Source organism: Staurois parvus, unplaced genomic scaffold (genome assembly GCF_062004578.1).
Source record: "Staurois parvus isolate SC_StPar_1 unplaced genomic scaffold, SC_StPar_1.0 ptg000303l, whole genome shotgun sequence".
Lineage (NCBI taxonomy): Eukaryota > Metazoa > Chordata > Amphibia > Anura > Ranidae > Staurois > Staurois parvus.
The window spans coordinates 9,412,293-9,427,646 of record NW_028318099.1 but is presented as its reverse complement, the minus strand read 5'-3'; the positions used below and the strand labels follow the sequence as shown (position 1 = coordinate 9,427,646).

General features: G+C 40.4%; 1 long non-coding RNA gene across 1 annotated transcript; it reads right to left on the bottom strand.

The window, feature by feature from the left end:
• Positions 1-3,552: 3,552 nt before the first annotated feature.
• Positions 3,553-13,845, bottom strand: LOC149457762 (uncharacterized). The gene is made up of 2 exons (XR_016313556.1): positions 13,759-13,845; positions 3,553-4,038 (listed from the first exon to the last, which is right to left on the bottom strand). It is a non-coding gene; the product is annotated as an uncharacterized LOC149457762 (long non-coding RNA).
• Positions 13,846-15,354: the final 1,509 nt, after the last annotated feature.

Here is a 15,354-nt window from a genome sequence, read left to right as displayed (position 1 = left end):
GGGTACCTTTTTCATAGGCTTTTTTGAGTTTGGGCAAGGACACAGGGGCCCCATGATCCCCTATGGCCCGGGGGCCCCATGAGTTGTCAGTCCGCCCCTGCTCCTGTCCCAGAGACAAAGTTGGCCTCTTTAACTTGCAGTTCGTAGCCATGTTGGGCCATTGACGATAAAATTCTCTTCCTGGCCTGTAAGACATAGCGCTGGTCCTTAGTGAATTTTTGTAACCTGCACTTCCTCTGCGCAGGAGCCTTTGATCCTGGGGAATAAATCCCGACTGCCCCTCGAATGGTATCTTACACCATCCTTGTATGGAGGCTGGGTCAGTCACCCAGGGCCTCCGCCATAGGGCTCTCCTGGCTGCCACTGCATTAAGGATGATCCTGACCAACATCTTAATTAGGTCAATGAATGCCTCCACCATAAAAGAAGCTGTTAGCTTCAAATTGGCAAAGAGGCCAAGACCTTGGCTTTGCTCAGGTCACTTCCCACTGCCACTTCTGACTTCTGAACCCAGTACTCCATGGCCTTCGAAATAGCTGCCAAAGCCATAGAAGGTCTACATGCCCCACCAGCAAGTGTGTAAATCTTTTTAAGATCCACATCCACTCTTCTATCCAACACGTCCCTGAATGTCACCTGAGCCTCTGGAATCGATTGACTAGCTGGCGGAATCTGCGGAGACAAGGAGCGCGAGGTGCACGGCACTGGGGCGGCTGGCGGCTGTGATGCAACCGCTTTTAGCATCTCCTCAAATGCCTGCTTCATTAGTTATACCATTTCCGCCTTAGAAGATTCTTGCTTCTGACCATCCGGAATGACCAAGACCCAAGGAGCTGAGGCAGCAAAGAAAAAAAAACCCAAAAAATTAGTAATTGACTTAAAAAACACAAAAAAGAATATGCGCATCTGGCAACATCTCCCCTACCTTCTCTGAGAATGCTGGTCTTTAGAAGGGGTAGGCATGTTATCACTGTTGCAATAAGATAAAATCAAGAGCATGAGGTAGAGCAGCACAGCAGATAGAACCATAAGAGCACAGCTTTGTAGGTGCAATGCATACCTGGAGGACAGCGAGGGAATAGCAGGCTGCAGGAGCACACAGCAGATGCTTTCAGCCAAAAGCATCTTTTAAATTTTGGCTCCCTTAAGCCTGGCCCGCCTCCCCTCGCCTGATTGGCCGAGCAGTCCATGCATGCTCAGAGTGGGCCACAGCGTGCACTCCATGCTGGACCGCACACACTGACCAAGTGGCGCTGGTAAAAAACAGGAAAACTGGCACCACTCCTCTTTAGAGCAGCACAGTGGAAGAGCAGCCATCACCCCCAGAAGGAAGGAGGTTACCCCTACCAGCAGCCGCCGCTACCAGCAGCCGCCTGAGGAAAGAGATACCCCTACCAGCAGCTGCAAGGGAAGGAGATCACCCCTACCAGCAGCAGGAATCCTGACCACCGGTGCAACACCCCAAAAGCCGTCAATACTTTACTACAGCCTGATGCCGCCCCGAGGACCAGCAACGGGGCTCCCTGGTCAAACTGCTGTTAGCAGAGAAGTACAGGGACTGCATCCAACCTTGAGAGCGATTCTGGACAGACAGACAGCCATTAGACCAGCTAGGAGGGGAGATGCCACCTGTCCTGATTGCAGGAGGAAGAAAAAGGAACACATAGGCTGATTGTGGGTCAAAAATGTATTGAGTTACATCCTGATCAAGCAGGGGGTGGGTGGAGCCTCACACAGCTGTGCTGACATGGAGCCATCAGGAAATATGTTTTTAGTTATGTTTCAATTTTAAAGATTTTTCATTGTCATTGTTTAGTAGTGCTATAGGGTTAATTACCTGGAATACCCTACATTGTTCTGTATGATGCATTGAGCACAATATACCTAGACTAAGTTTAGGTTCAGACAGCTGAAAAATACTAGGGACAATGTTTGTAATTAAGTGTTCTTGCATGGCAAGACCACTTACTGTTATCTCACATATATATTCTTATTATAGCCAAATTTACCACCCTAACTCCCCCCACAGTTTTTACACTACATAGACAGTAATATACCGAAATGTGCGGATTGTTCCCGATTGGTGTGCTATTACTTAGTGGAACGTTTCGCTGAATGGTTCACGAAATATCAGCGTTTTTGTGGTGAAATTGGTCCCATAGGAATGAATGTTCAAAACTAGAGTGGGAGCTGACAAAAGCTAGAGTGTGAGCTGAAAAATCAGGACATGATTTCTAAACTGCCATCACTCCCTCATTTTCAAGCCCACCTACACAAATCTTATATCAAAACGTTCAGCTATCCCTGCTGCCACTAAAAATGTCCAAGGCTAAGCCATAGTCCTGATAGTTTTCACAATATGACTATTTGTTTGCAAGTCACGACACCCATTGACATTCATTGAAACTGCACTCTAGCCACCTCAAATTTGAAGGGCAATTTCTAAACTGCAACTGTGCCTTCATTTTTAATATTATAAATCAGAGACATACTATGCATCAAAATGTAGGTCTGGTTCTTGTGATATTCACAATATAAAGCTCTTCGCTGTAGGATTTATAATTTTTAAAACTACGACCATTTGAAGACGCCAGTGAAATGAGCAATTTGGAGCAGTTTGTTTTTAACCACTCTTCTCTGCCCTATTTGAATTCTAATTTTGAATTTGTGACAGTTTGGCCGGCTTCTGGTTAAAGGTTTGGAAATAAGTTTTCTACAGTAGAGAGTATTTGAGGTGATAATGCTGCTAATGTTTTTATAAATGTATGTTTTAATGTAACTGTGAAGCACTTTGGGCAACAACATTGCAATTAAATGTGCTATATAAATAATTAAAAGTTGGAATGCATTTCTCACTCTATCAAGCTTGCCATGTGCACTTTTTAAATTTGATCAATCAATTGGTTAGTGTAATTTTTTTATCTTTACTCACTCCAAACACTCCACAAAGTTACTCTACCCACTCCATAAAGTTACTCTGCCCAGTCCAACCTTTTCACAGTTACTCCAGCCACTCCAACCACACAACAGTTACTCAAGCCACTCCACCCAGTTACTCCACCCACTCCAGTTGTAGACTACTGGTGGAGGCAAGAACACTTCACACAATTTTCCCAGAAATTGTAGCTTTTCTAGTTGTTATTAGATTATTTTACGAGCAGATATGAATTTTAAAAATGACGCATTAACATGTATCATCTACTGGTAAGTTTTGGTGACTCTAACACTGCTGAAACAATTTTTGAACCCCATGAGAGGGTCACTTAAAGAGAAATGGACCATATGTTTAAAATCAGAAAGTAACATTCTGCTAAATCTTTGTTTCAGTACTGCTTAGACCTGAAAAAGGGGACATTCCCCGAAAGCTTGCCCTCAAAATTGTATGTTAGTGCAAATAAAAAAATATCACGGACAGTACTCAATTGTTCCTGTCGCAAATGCACTAATACGGCTACAATCACCTCAAGCAAAATCAGAAAGAAGAAATTTGCCCTTTAGTTACCAATTAAATTCTAGTTCTTAGTATTTCAGAAAATAAATACATTCCATTGGTTGCACTTAGCAAGCAATTGCATTTTATTCTGTAATTTGTAAATCATCTCCAGAGTGCGGTTCAGAAAATAAAGCAATACGTTTCATTCATTTAAAACAATGTTTATAATGCTGTAATTTGGATTTTGCTTTGTTAAAATTGTTTGGCTTCAGCATTTATTTTCTCCATCATGTGTATGAAAAATCTATTGAAGTGTGTTACTGGATCTTTATTCAGGAATGCTGTGATGATATTCTCAGTAATCTTCCCATTTTCAATTTCCTTTGAAATATATTCATACACGAAATTCAATATCATCAAAACGTTGCTATTCATTTCCATATCACAAAACTTGCACTTCATTTTTTCTTTAAGTATTTTAACCATGTTTTTATGTTCAGGTGAGTGAAGAATGGAGATCAAAGCTGCTTCTGCTTTATCCAAAGAAGCAAACATATCACGGTGCTCAGGACTTATGGGCTTACAATTACAGGAGCTGGAGATGCCTGAAAGACATTAGAAAATTAGATTATTAGAAATTAGGTCAGTGAAATAGTGTCCATATTTGTTACAGTATATTTGCTGCACAAAAAAGTAGTTTGTTATTATTATAAATAGAAAACATTCTGATTAACCTAAAAATAAATAGTAAATTAGAGCTAAATTCCTGGCAAGAATCTTCATCTAAGCACCCTAATTGTATGCTCTATTATTATGTCCTACCTTCAGTCACCACCATATATACACTGCCAAGTGTCTGCAAATAGAGTGTATTTTTGCCAGAATGTGCATGATTTTGTGTTTCCCACACAGCACTTGTAGGCAGGTTGACTACAGTAGTTAGCGAGTTCTAGCTGGTCCAAGTAGGGGGAAGGGATTAAAGCTTGTAGTCCTTTTTCCTGGGGTTTTTGGACCCAGCCTACCAACCTTATGCTGCTAATATAAGGGGGAAGTCCAGGTACCGAGGGCTTCCGAGTGTAATTCATCTGTGTACCTGCAGTCATGCCTGATTCCGGTATGATCCCAAGTTTGGGATGTTGTGACACCGCTTTGCGGTGGGGGGACTTCTAGACCCTGCAGTCTGCCCAAAGATGCCGACCCATTCAGAGCACTGCCAAGCATGGACTATCACCAGAAATGGACTTTCTCCTTTCAGAGATACTCCTGGCTAGCCACAAACTAGTCAGTTAGTTAGGGGTAGAATATAATGGACCTTGTTTGCAATGTTGCACTACGGAACTTTTAGTAAAGTTTGGAAAACTTATCTTAAGCCTAGCCTGAAGTTACTAAAAGGGTGTGTTGCAGGTATTTTACACAGATACCGGACATCCAAGTCACCTTGAGCACTTATATCCTTATATAGATTTGCTGGACTATCCTTTGTTCTTTGAACTTTTATGGATATATTTATTACTGATTCATTAAGGATTTATTTTCTTTTAATTGATTTTATTATCGAGCGCTGCACTTTATATATACATATTTTACACTTGTGTCTTTATTCATGTCTACAGTGATTTTTTCTTTTTTCAGGTTCTGGGACCTCTGCTGTATCTGACAATGTCACTTCTTGCTGAGCCACCTGGAATGCTGAACATCTCCCTGGGTAATTCCTTTGCTCCTCCCATGAAATTTCTAATTTAAACCATGTCTCTGCAGTTCCTGTTTGCCAGATTGCTGTGCCTTCTCCAGCTAATATCTTGCTCTTTTCTCTTCTGCTACCATCTGTACCATTGCTACCACTCGTTACTGACCTTTGGCTTGTTCCTTGACTACGCTTCTGCCTGATCCCAACCTGCAACCACTTGTTACCTACCTTAGGCTCCTTTACCGGCTACTCTATACTGGACGAAAGTATGTGTCCCTACGCACCAGTTAGAAAATTTAAAATATAACCTTTATTAGGTTATTATTATTATTTATTTGATATGAAAAATGTATATACTGAACTGTATTTATTCAAAACCTTATAAACTGGAATGCACTACGCTACAATCTCATAACTGAACTCATTACAATTATTAGGCAATAAACTTATCCCTTACATCCAAATAATTACCAGCACCAAAGCAAGTTTGATTTCATATCATATTTGGAAGAAGTTGTGGCAAAAACAATTGTGGTTTGATCCTGATGCTTTCATCCAATTATGTATCTGAATTGATCAGAAACTTACAGAAAGGAGGAAGGAGAGATTAGGAATGTTTGGAAGTAGGCATGTGTTTCTCTGCTAATCAGTTCATTCAGAAGGATCCAAAAGTTTGTCCAGATTCTAACACACCTGAATCTATGCAGGTAGATTCTATTAAGAGATCCATTTCTACTCAAGAGAAAGAGAGAAGACATTTGGGGAATGTATGTATAGATTGTGGGGACTCTGGGCATTATGCAGTTAATTGTCACAACAAAGTTAAAAGGACAATTGATCCCACTTCTGTTATAGTCTAACTCCTCATTGATCCATGAAAAAAATACATTTACTTCTTTTTTTTTTTTTTTTTTAATTTAAATATTTATTAAATTTTTCATGTTAATACAAATACCCAAAAAGGGGAATAATTCTCATACAAATAGACATTTATAACATTTCTACCTTTCCCCTACTAAAAACTCTTTTCTTTCCCATCCCACTACCCCCCCTTCCCGCCCCTCATCCCCCCTCCTCCCCCTCTGCAGACTCTAGCCCATTCTAATCTCTCGAGGCTTATTAATTTTTTGCTAACATCCTAGTTCATATTTTCCTATATTTCTCTTTCAATCCTGCTCTTTCCCACTTTTCCCATCTCCTATAATAAACTCTCATCCTATCTTCCTGCATATGGTATGATCTTTCCATTCTACCTATCTGGTTTACTCTATTAATCCAGTCTTCCTCCTTCGGTACCTCAGATTTCTGCCAAAACTTAGGTATCAACCCTTTCGCCGCATTCAAGAAGTACCATATACCTGAGTCTTTATATTTATTTACAGATGTCTCCACATTGTGTAGGAGGCACGTCGTTGGGTCTAACCCTATGTCAATTTCAGTTATTTCTTCAATCAATTTGACTATTATCTTCCAAAAAACCTGGATTTTCGGACATTCCCACCATATGTGAAACACCGTGCCTATCTCTCCACATCCTCTCCAACACATATTTGAATTTTCCCCATTCATCTTGTGCTCTACACTCGGTGTAATGTGCCATCGTGTCACACACTTATAATTAATCTCAACCTCTCTCATACTAACATTATCGTGTATCAATCTAAACATCTTTCTCTGTTTATCCTCATCAAACCCAACTCCCATATCCCTTTCCCATTTTGTTATAAAAATTAACTTTGTGTTTGTGTCTAATTCTGTGAGTATTCTATACACTTTTGAAATACCGTGCTTCCCATCCCTTCGTGTTTCTAACAACCTTTCAAACATATTCCACTCCTGTTTTAATCTCAGGGGTTTCGGTAGATTTCCAATAAAACATTTCAATTGATGATATTTCCACTCATCTATTCTAATAAAAATATCTCCCTTCTTCTCTATTAAATCTTTAAGTGATCTCAATTCCCCCTCCACCAAAACATCTCTCAGTTGGGTATCCTCCTTTCTAAACCATCTCCCTGATATCTTATTCTTTCCCGGGGGAAAGTACTCAGTGTTTGTGAGAGGCATTAACATAGAATTAAATTCCCATTTCATGTTTTTGTGTAAATTGTCCCATAACCTTAAAACATTTAAAGTGTAGATACTTGTCCTTTCTTTAATTCCTCTAAACTGTGGTGGAACCCATATCATCTGACTCAATCTAATGCCACTAAGATCATTTTCAATTGTTACCCAGCTTTTCCCCTTATGGTTAAATGTCCAGTCATATATTCTTGCTAAGACCGCTGCTTTATAGTATCTCTTGACATCTGGTAGACCCAATCCCCCTTTCTCTTTAGAACTACTCAATGTTTCATATGCTATTCTAGGTTTTTTATTCTTCCATATGTATCTTGTTAACATTTTTTTCATTATCTTAAAGAAGGCCTCTGGAATTTTAATTGGTACCATTTGAAATCTATACAGTATTTTAGGCATAATTACCATTTTGACTAGGTTTATATGTCCTATCCAGGATGGGTTTCCTCCTTCTAGTCTTTTTAAATCTTCCCTGATCTCATTTATCAAAGAGATATAGTTTAATCTATACAAATGCTTAGATGAGGCAGTGAGTTTTATTCCTAGGTATTTTATCTCTTTTTCTCTCCATATAAAGGGGAATTCTTTTTGTAGTTTTTCTTTTTCATTCTTTGATATATTAATATTCAGGATCTCTGTTTTCGTTGGATTAATTTTTAAATTTGATAGTTCACCGTACTCCTTCAGAATCTTCATTATATTTGGGAGAGTTATTTGGGGATTCCCCACATAGAACAATAAGTCGTCCGCAAAGGCCGCTACTCTATGTTCTATGGTTTCTATCTGAATTCCCTTTACCGATCCACTGTTCCTTATTATTGACAACAGAGGTTCGAGTGACAACACATATAGTAAAGGGGACAGTGGGCAGCCCTGTCTTGTACCATTAGACATTCCAATGGGTTCTGATCTCTCCCCATTTACCGTGATGATTGCAGTAGGTTTCCTATATAATTTACTTATCCACTCTCGCATTCTATCACCTATCCCCAGCATTTTTAGGTTGTCCATCATAAAGCCCCAGTCCACTCTATCAAATGCCTTCTCTGCATCAATTAACAAGAGCACCACCGGGGCTTTCCCTTTTCTACTTTTCTGAATAAGCATCAGGGTTCTCAAGCCGTTATCTCTACCTTCCCTCCCTGGTACAAAGCCCACCTGATCTCCATGGATCCATTCAGGCATTAGATCTTTCAACCTGTTTGCTAACACCTTTGCATACAGTTTAGTATCTGTGTTCAATAATGAGATAGGTCTATAGCTGGAGCACTGAGATGGATCTTTTCCCTCCTTGTGAATAAGTACTACATGGGCCTGTAGGGATTCTCTCCTCACTTCCATCCCACCTCCCAGATCATTCATATATTTTTCCAACTTGGGTAGCAGTACTTCACTAAATTTCTTATAGTACTTAACTGTATAGCCATCCGGGCCTGGGTTTCCCCCCCCCCCCCCTGTGCTTCTTAATGCTGTTTTAATTTCTTCCTGGGAAATTTCTGCGTCTAAGGAGTTCAACTGTGCTTCACTTAGTTTTGGTAATCCCGCATTTTTTAAGTATATCATCTTTTTTTCATTACTTCCCTCTTGAGCTTCTTTTAGAGGACCTTGGGGACTGATATTATATAACTTTTTGTAATACTCCGTAAACACTTTAATAATCTCTTTAGTTGAGTGGACCAACTCCCCCTTTGAACTTTTTATCTTTTCTATATAATTCCTATTTTTCTTTTTGTTCAAAGCTCTCATTAGATATCTTCCTGGTCTGTCTCCCCATCTATATCTCTCGTTCAAAACCCTGTTGTATACTCTTCTCTTCTCCTCATCCATCAACCTCTCTAGCTCATCTTTTTTGTCCAATAACTTCTGTCTCGTGTCTTTTGTTGTTTTCTTCTTATGGATCTGCTCCAAGTCCAATATTTCTTTTAAAAGCCCACTGACCCTCTCTCTTTCCTTTTTCTTCCTTGCTCCTGCCGCAATCAAGATTCCTCTTATGAATACCTTGTGGCTTTCCCAGACTGTAGCTATCGATACTTCCTCTGTATCGTTCTCCTTAAAGTATACCTTAATCTCTTTCTCGATTTTCTGAGCTAAATCCCTATCCAGAAGAAGAGCCTCATTTAACCTCCACCCTAATCCTCCAGTCCACCTTCTTCCCCATCCCATTTTCATTACGACCGGGGCGTGATCCGAGAACGTCCTTGTCTCTATGTCAATTTTAACCAGATGATCTATAAGTTGATGGTCTATTAAGATGTAATCTAATCTCAAGTATATCTCATGTGCATTAGAGAAGAAGGTATAGTCTCTGTCTTTCATATGCATTATTCTCCAGATGTCCACCAGTTGATACTCATGCATCACTCCCTTCAAAGCTCTCAGAGACCTACTCCCCTCTCTCTGCACGGAAGAGGTATTATCCTTCTGTGGGTCCATACAGAAATTTAGGTCTCCTGCTACTATCAAGCGCCCTTTTTTAAATTCCATTAATTTTTTCAACAGACCCTTCATATACATCTCCGGGTTTTTATTAGGGCAGTATATATTGGCTAAAGTACACTCAATCCCCTGAAGTCTACCTTTTAAGAATAAAAACCTCCCCTCCGGGTCGGTTCTTCTATCCTCCAGCTCAAATCTCATATTCTTTGCCAAACCTATTGCAACCCCTTTTGCTCTTTTAATTGGAGAATCTGCATAATACCATGTTGGGTAGTGTTTGGATTTCAATTTCACGTTTGCCTCTATCTCAAAATGCATCTCCTATAAAAATACTACTGACGTAGCCCTATGATGTAACTCATTAAACAACCTAAATCTCTTCCCTGGACAACTCAGCCCGTTCACATTATAGGTTATAAACTGTATTTCTTCCATCTTTCCCAATTAACTCCATCTCTCTTCCAAATTGCCTCTTCCTCTTTATCCCTTCTGTCATGCAGAGTGTTGACCCAATACCTCCTCCCCTCCCTCCCTCCCACCCAACTCCCATCCCCTCCCCCCTCCCTCCCATTCTCCCAACCCGCCCCCCTCCCTCCCCCCCTCCAACCCCCTCCCTCCCCCCTCCCCTCCCCCCTCTTTTTAGGCCTAACATTTGCCTACTAATCATTTATGGATTATACAGTCCACTTTTGATTTGATCCTTGGGCTAAGACTCCATCCATGGACGACTTTCCCCTTGTCTAACCTCCCCATAACCCCCCAAGCCCCTCCCAGATTTATCATAGGCACAGAAAAAAAAAAAAAAATGAGGGCGATAGGGTGGGGATAGAAAAAGATAAAGGAGTGAAAAAAAAAAAAAAAAAACTATTTCTCTTCCTCCATCCCTCTCCCCCTCTCCCCTCCATCTCCTCCCCCCCACATATTGCCAGTCCTCTTTTCTCTTCGTTCTATTTTCCCATTGTTCTTCTTCCCAGCCAGGAATTTCCATTCTTTGGATTTTTAAACTGTCACAGAAATTTTTCAAATCTTCTGGAAACCTGAGGTATGCTGTAGTCCCATTTTTCCATCCTATTAGGCATTCGGGAGTCCCCCATCTATATTGCACATTTTGTTCTTTCAACCTTTCCAATAGGGGTCTCAAAGTTCTCCTTCTCCACAAAGTCTCTGGAGCCAGATCCGCATATATCTGTATGTCTCCTCCTTCATACTTAATTACTGATTTTCCCTTGGACTTCTTCCAGATTTTTTCTTTATCCCGAAGTTCATAGAATTTAGCTATTATATCTCTCGGCCTTTCTTTCCCCAGATTTCTCTGAATTTTTCCTTTTCTAAAGGTTCCTTCTATTTTAGACCCTTCCATTTCAGAGCTGTCTGTTATAGTGTTAAATATTTTACAAACCACCTCTTGCAGACTTTCTCCCTTTGAGTTTTCTGGGACCCCACGTATCAAGATGTTTCTCTTCCTGTCTTTATTTTCTTGTATCTCAACCCTATATAGCAGTTTTTCTTGGGCTTTCCCTATATTAGTTAGTTCTTTTTCAAGTTCAGAGATAGCCTGGGTCTGACCTTTAACTTTCTCCTCCGTTTCCTCAACTCTCTCCAACAGGTGTCCCAGATCACTGCGAATATTTACCATTTCTTGTTTTATTGTTTTCTCCAGTTCTTTAAACATTTCTGCCATTTCTTTTTTATTAGGTATTTGTAGATCTTTTTCCATCTCTATATTGCCTGGTATTTGCTGATTACTAGTATCAATGCCTAATGATACTCTAGGACTTTTTTCCATACTAAGATCTGCTTCTCCTTTTTCAGTCCTGCTCTGGGGTCTTTCTGGGGTTATGTTTCCTTGGGATGTGTATTTTTTAATTGTACCAGTCTGGGACCCTTTAAGCCCACTTCCTTTTACGTTTTTATTTTTCATTTTTCTCTATGGCACTTATCCTTCTTATAGTCCTTTATAAATTCGTGGGTAGGGAGGGGAAATAGTTCTTTAAACTTTCAAGTCTCTGCCCTGTCCCCCTGCTGGTTTTCCTTTTTCTCCTTTTTTCCTCTTCTTCCTTCCCTCCTCTCCCCCTCCTTCCCCTTAAGCCTCTCTTCTTCTCTCTGCGAGCCTCTTCCACCTTTTGTACATTCTCCAGGGGTCCCCCCTTTCACTTACACTCTATTTCTTGGGGGTCAGCACAATAGTTCCTCAAATGCAAGTCACAGTTCATTCATAATCACTCACCCTCCTCCTATGTCCTCTTCCAGTGAGTGCCTTCTCGCTCAATTCCTCTGAGGGTCCATTCATGGGGGGGAACTCCCCAGGGTCTCTTCAGACTCCTTGTCCAGGTCTCAGTAGTTCTCCTTGCAATTTCTTTTAGGCTCAAGGGGTACTAGGGGGATAGGGGGAGAATGTGTCGGCCACCGGCAAACAGGTCGGTGTTGCTCTCTCACTGCAAAACGCCGGCCGGCCGGCTTCCCGATCTCCCAGTGGTGCTTTGCGGCCGGTCACGTGATCGCACCGGCCCCCTTCGTCTCCCAGCGTCCAGGGACTCTCTCTCTGCCAGTCTCCAGCCGCTCCTCTCTCTCCCCTCCCCTGCATCAACCTCTCCTCCACCGGGAGCCGTCAGGCCGGGTAAGTCCCACACCGCAGGGCTCTAACATGCCTCAGGGGCTAGGCTTGGAGGCTTGGGGAGGTCAGACAGCGGAGCTCCGTCCACGAGCTCCTACATTGAGCTCTCCCCTGCCGCCATGTTCAGGCCCCGCCCAGACAGCAGTGCAAAATACATTTACTTCTATACTGTCTCATTTTGTCATCCTTATCAAAACATATCACTGAGGGTTATGAAATTGCTTGCTCTGCTATGCTGGACTCTGGGGCTGGGGGGAACTTTATGGCTATAGAGTTTGCCCACATCAGTAATATTCTCACAAGAAACAAACCTGCCCCTATTGAAATGGAGATGGTTGATGGTTCACCGTTATCATCAGAACCTGTTACTAGTGATGGGGCAAACACCCTCCTGTTCGGTTTGCGATCAAACATTCGTACCTAATGAATGTTCGATTGCGAATTTCAAACTTAACGCAAGTCTATGGGACTTGAACTTGTAAATTCAAAAGTGCCCATTTTGAAGTCTTATATGCAAGTTATTGGCCATAAAAGGGGTATCGGGACTTGGGTACTTGGGGGACATGATTCAGTGAAAAAAAAAATCAAAAAGTACCGTTTTTAAAGGGGAAGTAATTTTTCATTGCTTAAAGTTAAAAAAAAAGTCCTTTAAATATCATGCCTGGGGGTCCCCTTAAACTACCTGCAAAGTTGCACATCTGTACAATATAGAACATGCTGAAGCAGGACTGATTTTTTTTTTTATGACTTTTTTATTAAAAAAAAAAAAAAAAAACAGTGTGGGGACCCCCCCCTCCCCCCAAATCCATGCTGGACACTTTAGGTCTGGTAGGAAGGTTAGGAGGGACCCAAATTTTCTGTCATCCAGAGCAATACAAAGCAGTGTGCTTACACAGTAAAACACACACAGCACACAGTAAAACTTTATGTTAATGTTAACCCCTTCCACTGCAGTGTCATTAGTACAGTGTCAGTGCTTTTTATTAGTACTGATCACTGTATTAGTGTCACTGGGCATGTCAGTGACAGTTAGTCAGTTCCTCCCCTGTGTCAGAATGCCCGCCGCAGTCCCGCTATAAGTTGCTGATCGCCGCCATTACTAGTATTAAAAAAAAATAAAATTCCAGTATATATACCGGCATTTGTAGATGCTATAACTTTCAGGTAAACAAATTAATTTACAGAAATTGGGATTTTTTTTAAGCAAAGGCATGTAGCAGAATACATTTGGCCTAAATTTATGAAGAAATTAGATTTTTTTAATTTTTTTACTGGACATATTTAATATCAAATAGTAAAAATGGTGGTTTTTTTGCAAAATTGTTGGTCTTTTTTTTATTTGTAATCCAAAAAATAAAAAAACGCAGAGGTGAAAGAGAGCTCAAAAACTGATGGAAACCGACATGCAGAAAAACTGACATTTTTGCACCATGGTTTGAACAAGCCCTAAAGCATTCAAAATTTAAATCTGTCTCCCTGCAGCTGGGTAAACCATGCAGTCAGTCTTACCTTGCCCAGTCCATGTTAGAACCAGAAGAGTAAGGAATGTAGCACAGTAGAACATGGTTATCTGACAACAGCTGGCCATGTAGTTTCATACCATGGGAAACAGTTATTTATTGGCTTTCTCCTACAAGAAAACACATCAAAATGGAAGGGGAGGTACTGTATGTGCTTAAACTTAGAGGATTAATTTCTGAACTTCTATAAAATGTCACTCTTCAATAGAAATAATTATGATGGGTTAAGGGCACGATTTTCTAATTTATATTTGTCTCTTAACCCCTTAGGGACCGAGGGTAAAATAAATCTTAAAGTGGTAGTAAAGTTCTCATAAATAATCACTTGCCCTCCAGAAGATTTACCTCCATTCCTGACCAGGCCATTTTTTGTTATTCAGCACTGCACTATTTCAACTAACAATTATGCGGTCATGCAATGCTGTACCCAAATGAGATTTATGTCCTTTTTTCACAAAAATAGAGCTTTCATTTGGTGGTATTTGATCACCACTGGGTTTTTAATTTTTTTGTGATATAAATTAAAAAAGACCAAAAATTTTGAAAAGACCTGATATTTTCTACTTTTGGTTATAAAAAATATCCAGTAAATTCAAATTTAGTAATAAATTTAGGCCAAAATGTGTTCTGCTACATGTCTTTGGTAAAAAAAAATCCTAATATGTGTATATTAATTGGTTTGTGTGAAGTTGTAGCGTCTACAAACTATGGTATATATATGGGTATTTCTGCAGCTTTTGCTTTCTGACTGCTTATCACATTTCTTGAGGTGCTAAAATGCCAGGGCAGTAAATCCCCCCCCCCCAAGGACCCCTTTTTGGAAAGTAGATACCCTAAGGAATGTTGAGGTAATGTAAAATTTTATATTTTTGCCACAAACTTTTGAAAAATTACTATTTTTTTTTTCTTTTTACACAAAGTTGTCACTTGTCACAAAGGATAAATTGCTCATGCATTCCATGGGCATATGTGGAATAACACCCCAAAACACATTCTGCTACTTCTCCAGGGTATGGGGATACCACATGTCTTTTTGGCAGCCTAGCCACATACAGGTCCCAAAAATCCAATCAACACTTTCAGGCTTTCAGAGGGCATATTTCCTCATATCACGTCCTCACTACCTATCATAGTTTCAGAGGCCCTAAAATGCCAAGATAGTACAACCCCCCCCCCCCTCCCAAACAACCCCTTTTGGAAAGTAGACACCCTAAGAAATTTGATAAGCGGCATGGTGAGTATTTTGCAAATATTGGTAATAGTAATAAAACTGAGCGTTGACCAAAAGAGCAGCTGTGCACTCAAGGTAACCAATGTACACTTACAAAATAGACTAATAAAATAGTGCAGCGCTTAGGAAATCAAAAACAGAATAAATTGAAATTCACTTGAAATAATGGAGGTTCATAAAAATAGTCTGTATAATAATAATATTAATCATGCCAGGTGACTGGTAACAATCAATGGTGGTGCTCCGTGGAAAATAGCAGAAATGCGCACTCACCAGAAGGTAAATGAATATAAGCGTTGTATACCATATCCCAAGGAATCCTCATCAGGACAAAAAGGTCTGGTCAGAATGGGT